The sequence below is a fragment of the Pecten maximus genome, chromosome 9 (assembly GCF_902652985.1).
Source record: "Pecten maximus chromosome 9, xPecMax1.1, whole genome shotgun sequence".
NCBI classification, from domain to species: domain Eukaryota; kingdom Metazoa; phylum Mollusca; class Bivalvia; order Pectinida; family Pectinidae; genus Pecten; species Pecten maximus.
Window position 1 is genome coordinate 7,896,297 of NC_047023.1, and position 16,078 is coordinate 7,912,374.

General features: G+C 37.9%; 1 protein-coding gene across 1 annotated transcript in view; it reads right to left on the bottom strand.

Annotated features, from left to right (window-relative positions):
* LOC117334830 (5-hydroxytryptamine receptor 5B-like) overlaps positions 1 to 15,030 on the bottom strand; it is a 39,736-nt gene extending 24,706 nt beyond the window's left edge. Inside the window, exon 1 of the mRNA XM_033894647.1 lies at positions 14,468 to 15,030. The gene's annotated coding sequence lies outside the window, so the exon portion shown is untranslated. The remainder of the gene's footprint in view (positions 1 to 14,467) is intronic.
* Between the last annotated feature and the right edge of the window lie 1,048 nt (positions 15,031 to 16,078).

Below are 16,078 nucleotides of genomic sequence, written 5' to 3' on the forward strand. Positions count from 1 at the left end.
AATGACATTATGGTAGTGTATGCATACACTGAATTTAACATTCAGTCAATCAAATGCATGCTATCCTGATATACATGTATCTCTCACAAGCATACAGTTTATCTAAATGCTGAAAAGGGTTAACAGTACGGAAACAGCAAGTCTAAATGATAACGTGTATCCGACACACTCTTAGATTCAGCCTAGACAAGACTTGCCGTTGTAAACGTAGGCGAGATCGCTGCTACCGAAGCAAGAGGCGCCGACTATTGCTAATCGAAATATGATCGAGACGAGTCATGAGAGGGGGTGTACATTGTAATTAGTTACGATATTATGTAGGTGTGGATCAAAATGCATCCGTCTTGTAAACCTACACTTCTGTAATTCCTGCAGCAGAAAAAGCATAACCTTTAATTGAGAACGATGGCGTAGCTGTGTAGCATGTACACATGTCCAGATGGCGTAGCTGTGTACACCTGTACACCTGTCCAGATGGCGTAGTTGTGTACACCTGTCAGATGGCGTAGCTATGTACACCTGTCCAGATGGCGTAGCTGTGTACACCTGTCAGATGGCGTAGCTATGTACACATGTCCAGATGGCGTAGTTGTGTACACCTGTACACCTGTCAGATGGCGTAGCTATGTACACCTGTACACCTGTCAGATGGCGTAGCTATGTACACCTGTACACCTGTCAGATGGCGTAGCTATGTACACCTGTACACCTGTCCAGATGACGTAGCTGTGTACATCTGTACACCTGTCAGATGGCGTAGTTGTGTACACCTGTACACATATACACCTGTCCAGATGACGTAGCTGTGTACACCTGTACACCTGTCAGATGGCGTAGCTGTGTACACCTGCACACCTGTCCATATGACGTAGCTATGTACACCTGCACACCTGTCCAGAGGACTCAGTTTATGCGATGGTGCAGTGATCATCTGGTGTCAATTTACGACTGTTTCAGAATAACTCCGTATTTAGCGTATTTAACAAGTTGCTTTCCAGGATGAAGCATAAAGACGTACACAAAAGGAAATGACCCTGGTCCATAATAAAGGTCGGAAGGGTCAAAATGGTTACAACACTGAAATGCTTGATTAATAGAAAGGTCTAAAACTATATTGTAGCTTTCTAGGAAGATATTTAACATTGTTCGCGAAAGAAATTACCTTGAGCCATATTAAAGGTCTGACAGAGTGGTCAACTTCGTTATAACAATAATCAAACCATATCTTCTGATTAAATCCAATTATAGGCATAGAGTCATGAATTTGGCAAGTATCTTTTGGTGACAATACCGCACAAAAACAAATGACCTTGACCCATATTGAAGGTCACAGAGATCAAATTGGTTTAACACTTCGAGCAATTGTCTTACACACCGAAATGTCTCAAATCATGACATTTGGATACTTACTAAACTTAAAGATTTTATGTAACATTAGGTTGTACATCAATGACCTGAATCAGCTTGGAAAATCACATGAATGCATATTGTAAAATAGCCCTTGCAGATAAATTTTCGCAATTCACGCCATTTCGGCCTCTTGTTACCTGTGTATTGTCTTGGAATAGACAACAGGACAAGTGTATTCGTATTAACGACAGTGGTGTATTGTCATCGTAATATCCTATTGCATACAGCCAGGGGAAACGATATAATAATAAGTCAAGAAATTTATTTCTTGAGGTTTTTTTTCAAATCTGATATCGTCCAAACCATTAACAAACTCTAACAAATACAAGCTCCAAATATGAATGAGATGCATTAATACATTAATTTAGATTCATGTTAAAATGGTTTATGTACAAAACCGTAACTGTCTTTTTATATTCCTGCATATTTACAATGTGAATTATTCATAGCGCATAGTAAGTCCGTTTTGTTCACAGAAATTTGGCAAAAACCCAAAGTCTCTAACTGTACAGAAGTACGACAGTGTTTATACATATTTTTATGGACCATAGGTTGGCAATTTGTCCCAAGTCCCTGTGGTTTCATTATCATATTTCATTTGGTGTCCATTATAACGTCTCAGCCGTATTCTCATACATGATGATTGAACATTTCCTGTCTGTGTCTGAGCTCTAATGCCTCTGTTAGATTACTTGTTCAGTCAGGAGAGGACGGATGTCAAGGAAACGCCAACAGTCAGGGTTATATGAGGACGGATGTCAAGGAAACGCCAACAGTCAGGGTGATGAGAGGACATATGTCAAGGAAACGCCAACAGTCAGGGTGATGAGAGGACAGATGTCAAGGAAACGCCAACAGTCAGGGTGATGAGAGGACAGATGTCAAGGAAACGCCAACAGTCAGGGTGATGAGAGGACATATGTCAAGGAAACGCCAACAGTCAGGGGTTTTGAGGTCGGATGTCATGGAAACGCCAACAGACAGGGTTATATGAGGACGGATGTCAAGGAAACGCCAACAGTCAGGGTGATGAGAGGACATATGTCAAGGAAACGCCAACAGTCAGGGTGATGAGAGGACAGATGTCAAGGAAACGCCAACAGTCAGGGTGATGAGAGGACGGATGTCAAGGAAACGCCAACAGTCAGGGTGATGAGAGGACATATGTCAAGGAAACGCCAACAGTCAGGGGTTTTGAGGTCGGATGTCATGGAAACGCCAACAGACAGGGTTATATGAGGACGGATGTCAAGGAAACGCCAACAGCCAGGGTTATATGAGGACGGATGTCAAGGAAACGCCAACAGACAGGGTTATATGAGGACGGATGTCATGGAAACGCCAACAGACAGGGTTATATGAGGACGGATGTCAAGGAAACGCCAACAGACAGGGTTATATGAGGACGGATGTCAAGGAAACGCCAACAGACAGGGTTATATGAGGACGGATGTCATGGAAACGCCAACAGACAGGGTTATATGAGGACGGATATCAAGGAAACGCCAACAGCCAGGGTTATATGAGGACGGATGTCAAGGAAACGCCAACAGACAGGGTTATATGAGGACGGATGTCATGGAAACGCCAACAGTCAGGGTCATATGAGGACGGATGTCAAGGAAACGCCGGCATTCAGGGGTTTTGAGGTCGGATGTCAAGGAAACGCCAACAGTCAGGGTCATATGAGGACGGATGTCAAGGAAACGCCGGCATTCAGGGGTTTTGAGGTCGGATGTCAAGGAAACGCCAACAGTCAGGGTCATATGAGGACGGGTATCAAGGAAACGCCAACAGTCAGGGTCATATGAGGACGGGTATCAAGGAAACGCCAATAGTCAGGGTCATATGAGGACGTGTATCAAGGAAACGCCAACAGTCAGGATCATATGAGGACGGGTATCAAGGAAACGCCAACAGTCAGGGTCATATGAGGACGGTTATCAAGGAAACGCCAACAGCCAGGGTTATATGAGGACGGGTATCAAGGAAACGCCAACAGTCGGGGTCATATGAGGACGGGTATCAAGGAAACGCCAAACAGTCAGGGTAATATGAGGACGGGTATCAAGGAAACGTCAACAGTCAGGGTCATATGAGGACGGATGTCAAGGAAACGCCAACAGTCAGGGTCATATGAAGACGGGTATCAAGGAAACACCAACAGTTAGGGTTGTTTGAGGTCGGATGTCATGGAAACGCCAACAGTCAGGGTAATATGAAGATGGTTGCCAGGGAAACACATCCGGGTTCATATTTGGACGGATGTCATTGAAACACCAACAGCCAAGGTCATAAATTATGAGGACGGGTGTCAAGGAAACACCAACAGCTAATGTCATTAGGGCGGGTGACAAGAAAGCGCGTACATAGAGGGAAAGATAAAGATCCCAAGTGTTTCAATGTTTCACAGATCAGTTTTCGTCTTTTGTATTGATTCTAACGCAGAAGACATGGACGAAAATCACCCAGTCTCGCCTCCCACGTTCAACATGCAATGGGATATAGCAAGTGTAACGTGTACCTCTAATCCCGAAATAATGACAAAATATTTATAGATAAAAACTTAGCTTATCGACTCAATATTATCACATTAAATCTGTTCTCATACGGATGTCCTGTGTTGAAAATGAATCTCTGTTTAACAAAGTCGCAAATCACATAATTTCAATATTAGAAATGTCCAGATATCCTCACATCCGTTGATTCGATATACCAGACCAGACATGGAAGATTACCCAGCACCAATAGTACAGCCAGCCCGTTAGCAGGATAAACACACATACGTCACACGTCTCATCAGATCTATTTATAGCGTAACAGGAAAAGTCTTAACCCGGAACTCATCTGATGTTATCTAAGGATCAATTGCACGAATCCAAACTAGACTCATGACGACAGGAGAGTTCCACTGTCGCCAGGACTTTGAAGGAAAGTACAACGTCTCGAATGGCGGAAAGTACACGGAGAATTTTATAGATTTATGTATCTACCACTTATTATTGTAAATGTTGGATTGGTCAATAATTGTATAGACAAAGTCTGGGTGATAATAGTGATGTTTATTCATGTTCGTATTGCAAATTTAGTTTTGTGTAAACCTAATGAATGATAATGACTTTATATCGGAGAAGGGGATAACTTTATGGTCAATATTAGAATATCGGCTGAACAGTTTTCCATAGTCATGCTTAATATACTCGTGGTCAGCATAATGTGTTCATGGAAGAATAATAGAGAGGACTAAAGTTTCTAAATAAATGTCTGTATTAGTTTTATTTTAATATGCTGTATTATTAAAACAACACAAAACATGGCGTTTAACTTTAAAGCTGTTTCCATACGCATAATAGATGTGTGGTCCTATAAATGAAACCCAAAATTAACCTTGAACTTGATCAACCAAACACTTCTTATTTGCTCTCCATTGACAAATTTGTTGAGTCTGACTTTGACCTTGATCGGTGACCTTGAAATTTCAAAGGTCATATAACCTGAATTGCTGATAATAGTTCTATTCATGCGAACGTATTTTCCTTCCATAATCACTACCGCAAAAATCGTTCATTTCAATGCATTTCAAATAATTTCAAATGACCTTTGACCCTGGTCCATGGTGTTCGCATTGACGTCATCCATGATAATACATGGATATTGTTATCCTCACTGATTCACTTCCGATCATTTGCCGCTTAACCTTGATGTTAAACTTTAACCTTGAATTTTTAAAGGAACTTATGAAAAGTATGTGAAATTAGAAGACATGTTGTTTCTTGAATAACAGGACTGTTAATCTTTTAATAAATCCAGAAAAAGTATAATGATATTTAATCATTTGGAGGTGGGTTTTTTTGTTTTTTTGTTTTTTTTACCGCTATATCGGAGCAACATGGCTGTCTCAAAGCGATTCACAAACTATTAAAAGAAAGCAATTCCATGTGAAAATCATTAACAGAAAAACAATTCCATCTATACACCAGCCTTTCGACTATTACAATATAACTACAATTCCTTTCACGGTCCAAAAGCGTACTTCCTGTGTTCTCAATACTGTTTCCTGTTTCTCGTGCCATTCGATTTTAAATGCCACTTAAAATTGGTAAGGGAATTAGCTATGTTCAATCTATTAACAAAAAACTTCCTTCGGATGTCTGTAGAACCCAAGAGCTGTGTTTTTTATTGTGTTTGAATTTTATTGAAAGTTACATGGCACGTCGTCGAAGGAAAAGAGTACGCTAACTATTCCAGACACCATTTTGTATGCCGTACTTTTTCAATTTTTCGGGTTTTTTTTATTGCATTCTTTCTATGCCTACATCGAAGTGTATTTACATTGGGAAACATCATTTTTAATCTGTGCGCGTACAGAAAACAACATTACACAATTGAAAAATAAATTACATTATAGACATCATTTGAATTGTGTTGAGTTAAATAGAACAGCCAAATTATATACCGGAAGGTGCTGGTGGTGGTGTCCATGACTACAAAACTTATAAGAGAAAATAATTCGAGAATTTTTTTTTTTCATTTTTGACATAATTTTGGTGTTTTTGACAGTACATGCATTGAAGTTTATCATAAGTGCATAGCCCAAGACAACACGGAAGGAACCTCGCGCAGCTTCGAGCAGCAAGCAGGGATGAGGTCTCGTGAGGTCGCATCTCCGGCTTGTCAGACTTTAATAGGGCCCTCTCACTCTCTCGAACTCAGGGAAAGCCCCAATATGTCCTTTATAATGTTCCGGTTTAACCCGACAGGCATAGAAAATTCCGGAGAAATTGGCCTAAGCTTAATTGGTTATGATGTCAATATAGGCTGCAGACGACAAAATTGCTGTCTAGCGTCAGCACGGAAAAAGGTCGTTTTTATTTTTAAGTCTAACTTTTCATTTTCGTTACAGAATTGTTTATAACTATTTTCTCAAATATTGGTACTATATTACATTTTCTTAATGATGTACTTTATAATTCATTTGTCAAACATTGGTGATTTTTAGACAAGTAGTTCTGTTTACATTTTTCTCTTGTATTCTTGCGCAAGCCTAATCACACAAAACACATAAACATCGATAATTACACACAGTGTGATTGGTTAGCTTCATACAGAGACAACGCAACGCATTCTTACTTGTAAATAAAGTTTCTTAACTAAAATCGGATTCCCCCGTAACAACCTTTACAAAGTATTGTAACATTTTTTCATCCTTATTTTAAAATAATTGGGGTTTTTTTTTAAAAAGAGTGCACATTTCCTCCAAAATAGTTTCGATATCAAGAAACTGAGAATGGAAAGGCATAGTCATTTAGCAACAAAGCAAATGGTGTCGCCTATATCGTGACTATGGGTTCATTATTTTCTGAATCTGTCGTCTGCCCTTAGGGGTATATGGCCCTGTATAGAACAATACGATATTACGTAAAATGCTATTTGTAAGAGGGCACTAGAATAATCTGTTTGTGCTAGATTAATCTTTCACAAAATGCAATATAATAGACAATTTTCAATATATCTATGAATAAAAAAACAAACTGCTATTAATAAAAAAAAAATGGATTTTTATAGTCCGAAACAACAGGATATAATCTCTAATATTTGTGTGCGTTGATCGATGGCCTTGTGTTGATAAATATGTATGATTATAGTTTTTGTTATTTATTTCCAAATTTAAATGATGGAAGGAAATGAATTCAGTACCACAAATCATGAATACTGTTGCGTATTGTAAATGACCCGATATATGGCCGTCAGATTCGCATATGTACATATTTTATCTTTTCATCGTTGCTACTGGTAGAGCAAAAAGACATTTTGCTTCTAATCAATTTCAAAGAATTTTCCCTGACGTATCACGTTTCAATTAATCACAGTACATCGTCTAAGAAAGAAACTGTTGAGGAAATCCGGATTCCAATTTGGTTTGTTAAGTACATGTAAATATCACTAGGAGAAGTAAATGTAACAAACGGGGGGGGGGGGGGGGGGGGGGGGGGGGGGGAGTTTATATTGCTATTCTCCTAAAAATCGACGATGTTAGAGATTTCACGAAAAATATGCAATGTTAATAAAATCTTGGCAATACGTTATTATAACAAATGTAATGACAACTGGAACGGAGTAAATTCGTCTCGGAACTTCCGGTGCAATAGAGCACTGGCGCCGAGGTGCACTCATACACACAGACTAGTTAAATTATGTGCGAATATAAAGCTTCAATCAAATTACAATGTACTACAAATGATTTGAAAATCAATATGAATGGAAATTAATATTGTTATGTTCATATTTGGAATTTCTGCAGTTTTAGATAACTTGTATTCCTTCAAATCGTAGCCATCGCGATGTTGTATTTAACAACGGAGCCGTCAATGCCGATATGTAGCGAGAGGGTATTGCAGTTTCCATGCAGCATCGCTACGCCACAGTGATTAGGAAATTATTTCAACCATAACAGATTAACCGCTTCAACGTCTCATTAAAACAAAGATAAATGAACTGCATGGCTTATCTTTGTAGTCTTTTCCGTACATCAACGTTCATGTGACAATGATTATTACAGTCGCTAAAACGCTTGTATTGTATACCTGGTAAATCACACACCTTCGTCACTAATAGATCGTCAGGGCTCTGCATCTAACAAGCAACACGCCATATTGAGTAATTGAAGTGAACCCTGTCATTAACTCTCGTCTCGTAAATCACAGCTGTAATCTCGCGAGACCTGAATTCTAAAAGAACCTGCCCGGTGTCACGCCATAGGGATGAGCTAACCTCTGTATCTAAACCGATTAACACAGTTCGTCCATGGATCCAAGTGGATGATGATTGTCGATTCAATTTGTTGATCGTTACATCAAAAATAGCATAGGCCATATTGTGTTGCCGTTTAACTATCTAAATTCAGTAATGAAAATTTTATGTTTTGAGGTTTGAGAGAAACAGAAAAGGGGTGCCTTATCAGATAACACCGTGTCTGCCCCGGGGTATTACAGCAGTTCCCTAGGGAGCTCTGATAAGAGCAAGCTGTAGACTTCCCAGTCGTGTGCTATCTTCGTACCAGACAAATATATAGCGTGACCTGCTTCAGTTCTGAACAAAAATCATCAACTTATACAAACATTTACTATCTACTTATGATCTACTGTCTAATTCAATAACTAAAACATCTCCTGCTTTTGTAGTAGGTTCGAGCCAAAACCTGAAAACGTAATTTGGTAAAATTATGATTGAGTTGGCAGCATAGGGATCTGTTCCAATTCTCGCAGCGTGTCCATGTACTACGTGTTATAAATAATATTTGAATAATCTGTTATTGTAACCAGACGCCTGTGGCAGGTTGTAGCGTTTAAACATGCGAGGCAACGAAATAGCATGTTTGCGGACGAGAGGTCAATTTATCCGTCACCCAAATTATCATCATATTGACTATATAGTTAACGCCTGATAAACATTGAAATGCTTATATTTGCGTTTCGTAATATGAAATGGAACCAACGTGTTTTAATTCCCCATAAACCTCTGACATCAGTAAGTTCAAACATATGAACACATCTATGCCACTGTTGTTTGCTAAAAATGAAGTACAATGTAATTGATTAATAAAATACAGCAAGGATGCGACTTCACCAAAGATGGCGTAAAGCAAGGCGCATAACGGCAATATAAATCGAAAAATATGTATTTCTGCGGTTACTTCGAAAAACGAGTTGATGCCGTCGACGAAGTGAACCTATTACAGGTGATTTGAGAAGGGAAATATGCAGTTCTCTCATTTCCTTGAGAACAATTTGCCAGGCGGACATATTTGTTTCGCTGGAAGACAACTCTATCTATATTCCTACAAATGTCACTAGGGAAACAGAGAGTTCAATATCAACTTTACATAAATTGTAATTAGAATTGTTCCATTTGAAATTCAATGAGAATATTTAATTTGAAGGCGCTACATCTCCGACAAAGAGTAATTATAATCTATTGAAAACAAGTATAGACTGTTGTTAATAGTATCCGGAAAAATCTATTGTTCCCGCCTCTATATATTGGTATTTGGCGTTCGATCTTAAAAGCAGTCATTTAAGGACGCTATTTTTTTATTTTTTTTTATCATTATTGTTTTTTGAATTTTAATCAATTAAATGAATCTTTCATTGCAATCCCAATGCTGAACACATGCTGAAGGAATTTGAATTTGATAGTTATTTGACCATTTTCCGTCGAGGTTATCATAAGAAGCAAAATTCGTTGACTGATCCGTCATAACAGGCAATATTGACCTTATGTCTACTGAATGAGGGTCTACAACATTCATGTCAGGTTGACGCGTATCTGTCGTGTCCGGGTATCACGTGACATCCTAGGCTTAATGAGCTCCATGCAATATCGATGTAGCCAATTTGTATTCAACCGCAATTTCCATGTCAAGGAATCAAGTAATTTAAATATATTTGAAGATAGCGATGACTATATGTTAATATAGGACTAAATATAATTGCAAAGTTATACATTGTAACTGACTAAATATAATTGTGAGTTATCGCTGACTAAATACAATTGTGAGTTAGTGCTGACTAAATATAATTGTGAGTTAGTGCTGACTAAATATAATTGTAGAGTTAGTGCTGACTAAATATAATTGTAGAGTTAGTGCTGACTAAATATAATTGTAGAGTTAGCACTGACTAAATATAATTGTAGAATTAGCGCTGACTAAATATAATTGTAGAGTTATCGCTGACTAAATACAATTGTAGAGTTAGTGCTGACTAAATATAATTGTAGAGTTAGTGCTGACTAAATACAATTGTAGAGTTAGTGCTGACTAAATATAATTGTAGAATTAGCGCTGACTAAATACAATTGTAGAGTTAGCGGTGACTAAATATAATTGTAGAGTAAGCGCTGACTAAATATAATTGTAGAATTAGCGCTGACTAAATACAATTGTAGAGTTAGCGGTGACTAAATATAAGTGTGATTTAGCGCTGACTAAATATAATTGTAGAGTTAGTGCTGACTAAATATAATTGTAGAGTTAGTGCTGACTAAATATAATTGTAGAGTTAGTGCTGACTAAATATAATTGTAGAGTTTGCGATGACTAATATAACTGTGAGTTATCGCTGACTAAATATAATTGTAGAATTAGTGCTGACTAAATATAATTGTGAGTTAGCGGTGACTAAATATAATTGTAGAGTTAGTGCTGACTAAATATAATTGTAGAGTTAGCGGTGACTAAATACGATTGTAGAGTTAGCGTTGACTAAATATAATTGTGAGTTATCGCTGACTAAATATAATTGTAGAGTTAGTGCTGACTAAATATAATCATAGAGTAAGCGGTGACTAACTATAATTGTAGAGTTAGCGCTGACTAAATATAAGTGTGAGTTAGCGCTGACTAAATATAATTGTAGAGTTAGTGCTGACTAAATATAATTGTAGAGTTAGTGCTGACTAAATATAATTGTAGAGTTAGTGCTGACTTAATATAAGTGTAGAGTTAGCGCGGACCAAACATAGTGTTATTGTAAGTGCTGAACAAATATATTTGTAATCGTGTAGTTAGGCCTGACTAAAAGAAGAAAACGTAAGATTATATGTATATATATTTTATATATCTATGTGTTTATTTATTTTTATAGTTATTCCAGCATTGATGAATGATTCTTAAAAATCTCACAGAAAACTACCGGGAAATACGGACTCAATACAGGTATCGGATTGTCGCCTAACAGATTTCGGCTGTAATGACGATGGTCAATGATCGATAGCAGTATAAAGGCGTGTACTGTCATGGTATATCTTTGTCTGAGGTGTGACTTATTCTGTGGTAAGGAATGATTTTCCAACGTCACAAATACACGTAATATCAATCAAGATCGCCCCATTTACCATCTCCCGAGAGCTCCAGATAACATACGTGAATGCGCATTTACGCACATATTTTCACAATTAACGCAGGGAACTGAACCGGCGTATTTCACAATCGGATGATTGCGTCAGCTCCGACTCCAATTGTTAACTGATTAGAATACATGTAACAAAAGTCACAGAGACGCTTGTCTAAAGACGCAACCAGTGACAAGCGCTGTCATGATCATGGGTATAAAATATGGCGCTATTAAAGCAGAGGGAGAGATTTTCCAGGACAGAATATCCACAGTAATCACACATTGACATTTATGAAGAGGTTTTAAAACTTAAAAACAATTTACGAGGAATCGGCAGAAACACCATAACTTTATCTGAACGAGAAAGATTAATATGAAACAGGCAATGCCTGAAAAGAGCGAAGCTAGCTACAAGTGTAGTATGCCAATGTACAACATAAAAATATAGTGATAAACGTTTCGCCGCTTAAATACGAGAATGTGACCTTATATGACATGACCTCTGACAGTCGTTAACTCTAGGTAATTTTCGACATACCGATTCTGCAACCGGGAACTGTCGGTACTTTCCATCCAAATGCAATCGTAACATATCGGTTAATTTCCGGCAATCTTCGGAAATATGCCGAATGTTCCCAGTTCCGTCCTCGAAACCATAACTCGAGCTATATTTTATTCTCACGCTATAAGAGATGTTTTTAATAAAAATAATTAGTCAGCATTATGAACACACCAACTGGATTGTACGTTATATAGCCTTTTATGTTTCTGCAGACATCTGCACCGGGCTCCTTACTGTTACTGTTTCCATTTCCGGCAGACATTTTTCTGGCTGTACCATCCCGCAGGACGTTACATACGTGCACGTTAACGGTAAAGTTTGTTTGTTTGTTTTTGTTTAACGTCCTATTAACAGCCAGGGTCATTTAAGGACGTGCCAGGTTTTGGAGGTGGAGGAAAGCCGGAGTACCCGGAGAAAAAACCACCGGCCTACGGTCAGTACCTGGCAACTGCCCCACGTAGGTTTCGAACTCGCAACCCAGAGGTGGAGGGCTAGTGTTAAAGTGTCGGGACACCTTAACCACTCGGCCACCGCGGCCCCAACGTGCACGTTAACGGTAAAGAGCTTCGCTCGAGTTCGCTGCCCGAAGAGCTTCGCTCTTATGAATGAATTCCCCATGATTGAAGCTATGTAAAATGAATATACCTAAATTGTATTATATAGTATATATATAGCTGAAAAAGCTGTACCGGCCTATCTGATATAGGTATATTGAGTCATACTTTCAAAACTACTGGGTTTCATCAGAAATCGCAACTTAAGAAAGATGTTACAGTATGTTGATCTCAAAAGCCACACGTAAATGTACAGATGCAAAAACGTTTTTGTAACATTTTGCAGTTGTGAAATGTGAAAATGTAGATTTAACTGCATTCTATATGTTCCTACAGTGTCACAAAAGTTCTGTTTTGTGCCACTTTTCTTCAATTAAATAAAAAATCTTTGAAAAGATAGTTTAATATAGCCATTTCAGATAGGTTGGTACAGCCATTATACATATAGGTCTTTAAAGCTATACAAGGTGATCACTAGATTTTAATGGATATTACAGTAGGTCAGTTTGACTAGCATAAACACAACTTTGCCGCGAAGAGTAAAAATAAACAATAATGTTCATTGTAAAGTGCATTGAAGTAAGACAATATCTAATGATCAGGAATTAACTTGGATTAAAAGATAATACGTCAAACAAAACAACTACATGATGTACTTAACGATACTAGCAACTACCCTGAGGCTTACAATTCCCTTGTATGCATATATGAGTTTTCTTGAATTTCACTTTTAACTAGTATATTTCCACCCTTCTGTTTCTTAAAAGCAACTTCCGTTAAAAAGCCCTCTTTGGAAAAGTAGGTGTGGAAAAACGTATCTTAAAGTTATCTCGGGAACTGTCCCCAAACTGAATCAATCCTTGATTAAGGTAACAATGCTTATGAAAAGTAAGCTTTTGTTTACGCGTTCCAATTAACTAATTATATCCCTCTCTACTCACGTGCAGTCTGTCTATATATGACATAGCCAGCTGGGCACCACAGGTTTAATATAACATGTAAATATATCACAGCAATTTAACCACCTTGTGTAATTATACGGTATGTCTTGTGGTTAAATATCTGTTTATACATACATATCATGACGTAATGAGCTATCAAACTTCCGGTTAATTGCCTTATTAAGCACAGGTATTGTTGTTACCTGACAGGTACAATTGTAATATACACAAGCACGTGTTAGAGGGTGCATGTCGGTAGATAAATGTCATTGTAAGCTGTCAGTCAGTCAACATGATCAGATGTAATCAATTTCATGGACGTGCTCGGTTGTCTTATATATATTTTTTTTTTTTGTCTTAATTTTTATCTGAAATCAAAATATGAAGTTCAGTGATTGAGAAAGATCATTTTTAAATACTTTACACTAAAATAAAATTTTAAAACACTCGTCTGGTAACTTATTCACGGTCAGATGATGACGTCAATAGTCCTACCAGCCGGACACGGTTCATATTTTCTATTGTATTTAGCTATCCATCTGTTGTCCACTCGCTAATCCAGACTAACATATCTTGGGCCATTTTTCATTTTCTGATTCACCAGATGTTGTCTCTTTGCCAGGTTATTTTATATACCTAGCTAATACCTACACGTGTACGTGGCTATTTAATTAAACGGATTACCACAACTGTCGGTCACATACATCACCCTGATGACAGTTTTTACGGCGTTATGATAACACGCCCTACGCTCCCTGTTGGTGGTCATGTTATCAAAAGTTAAGATTTTAGAAAGATGAAATACATAAATGTAAGTGACCATCCGTAACACCGGCTGTTAATGTCGTTTGATGCGAGTGTTGTAAGTGCCAATTACCTTATCGCGATGCTATCACAGACACTGTTCTAGATTCTTAAGATACCATACAAGCCGCCCCATATATCAATATATGTTATATGCATTAAAATGTTCACTTAAAACTACATCGGAAGATACGGATTTATTGTAGGTCTGAAAGCCAGCATATGATAAAAACATCCGGATAATATCCAAAAATAGCCCCTTACACTATCAAAATAATTAATTATACTAATTAGTAAACTTACCTTGATTTAATAAGATAGCATAGTCCAGAACGCTTGGTCACAAATCTGTCATGAAAACCGACACAGCGAGAAATGCAGGTAAACTCTTCATAAAATCTCCACGCGATAAAGAGTAATTTTGCGATATTGGCTTTAAGCACCAGAACGAATCCTCTTACATGTACATCTTAGATAAACCCGTCTTCGACTCCTTAATGTTCGATATAGTAGAAATCTAGTATAACCTGAAAAAAACGCTCTTCGCCCGAAAAATCCTCTTTACGTTTTAACAACCGATGGGGAGAAGGAACAAAAAACTAGCCGACTTCGTGATTTGTGTGGTTGGTTCTAATTTAAGGTCCCTGATAAACCCTCTCAACACACTATGCAAGTCTACCTAGGGCTCCTGATCCAAAACATGTTTTATGCCCTATACATACGTACACTGCGCTGGGCTGCGCTCTGTTAGCATACTGACGGCTCTAGTCGGCTCCGGTGGTTATACAGCCTCTCAAGCGGAGCCTACAGATTATATAGGTGTTGTGTGAACCGCGAATTTAACAGAGAAAAGAACAGCGTTGTGACAGTGTTGTAACATGACGTCCGTCTGTCACCCCGCACTACTGTACTGCCGGTATATTAGCTGGTGTATTTACAATATACTAATGTAAAAAGACGTTCTGATTTCTCCAGTGCGGACTGTATGCATCATTTCTCGCAGTGTCTCGCTCCTCCCGTGTTTACTCCCTGTCGCTTAGGGGTGTCAAATGAATCGTTCATGAACATGATAGCTATACCAACCCAAACAAACGTAATGTATTATAACACAGGGATATGACAGCTATACCAACCCAAACAAACGTAATGTATTATAACACAGGGATATGACAGCTATACCAACCCAAACAAACATAATGTATTATAACACAGGGTCATGATAGCTATATAAACCAAAACAAACGTAATGTATTTTAACACAGGGATATGATAGCTATACCAACCCAAACAAAAGTAATGTATTATAACACAGGGTCATGACAGTTATATCAACCAAAACAAACGTAATGTATTTTAACACAGGGATATGATAGCTATACCAACCCAAACAAAAGTAATGTATTATAACACAGGGTCATGATAGCTATACCAACCCAAACAAAACTAATGTATTATAACACAGGGATATGATAGCTATACCAACCCAAACAAACGTTATGTATTATAACACAGGGATATGACAGCTATACCAACCCAAACAAACGTAATGTATTATAACACAGGGATATGACAGCTATACAACCCAAACAAATGTAATGTATTATAACACAGGGATATGACAGCTATACCAACCCAATCAAACCTAATGTATTATAACACAGGGTCATGATAGCTATATAAACCAAAACAAACGTAATGTATTTTAACACAGGGACATGATAGCTATACCAACCCAAACAAAAGTAATGTATTATAACACAGGGTCATGATAGCTATATCAACCCAAACATACGTAATGTATTATAACACAGGGTCATGACAGTTATATCAACCAAAACAAACGTAATGTATTTTAACACAGGGATATGATAGCTATACCAACCCAAACAAAAGTAATGTATTATAACACAGGGA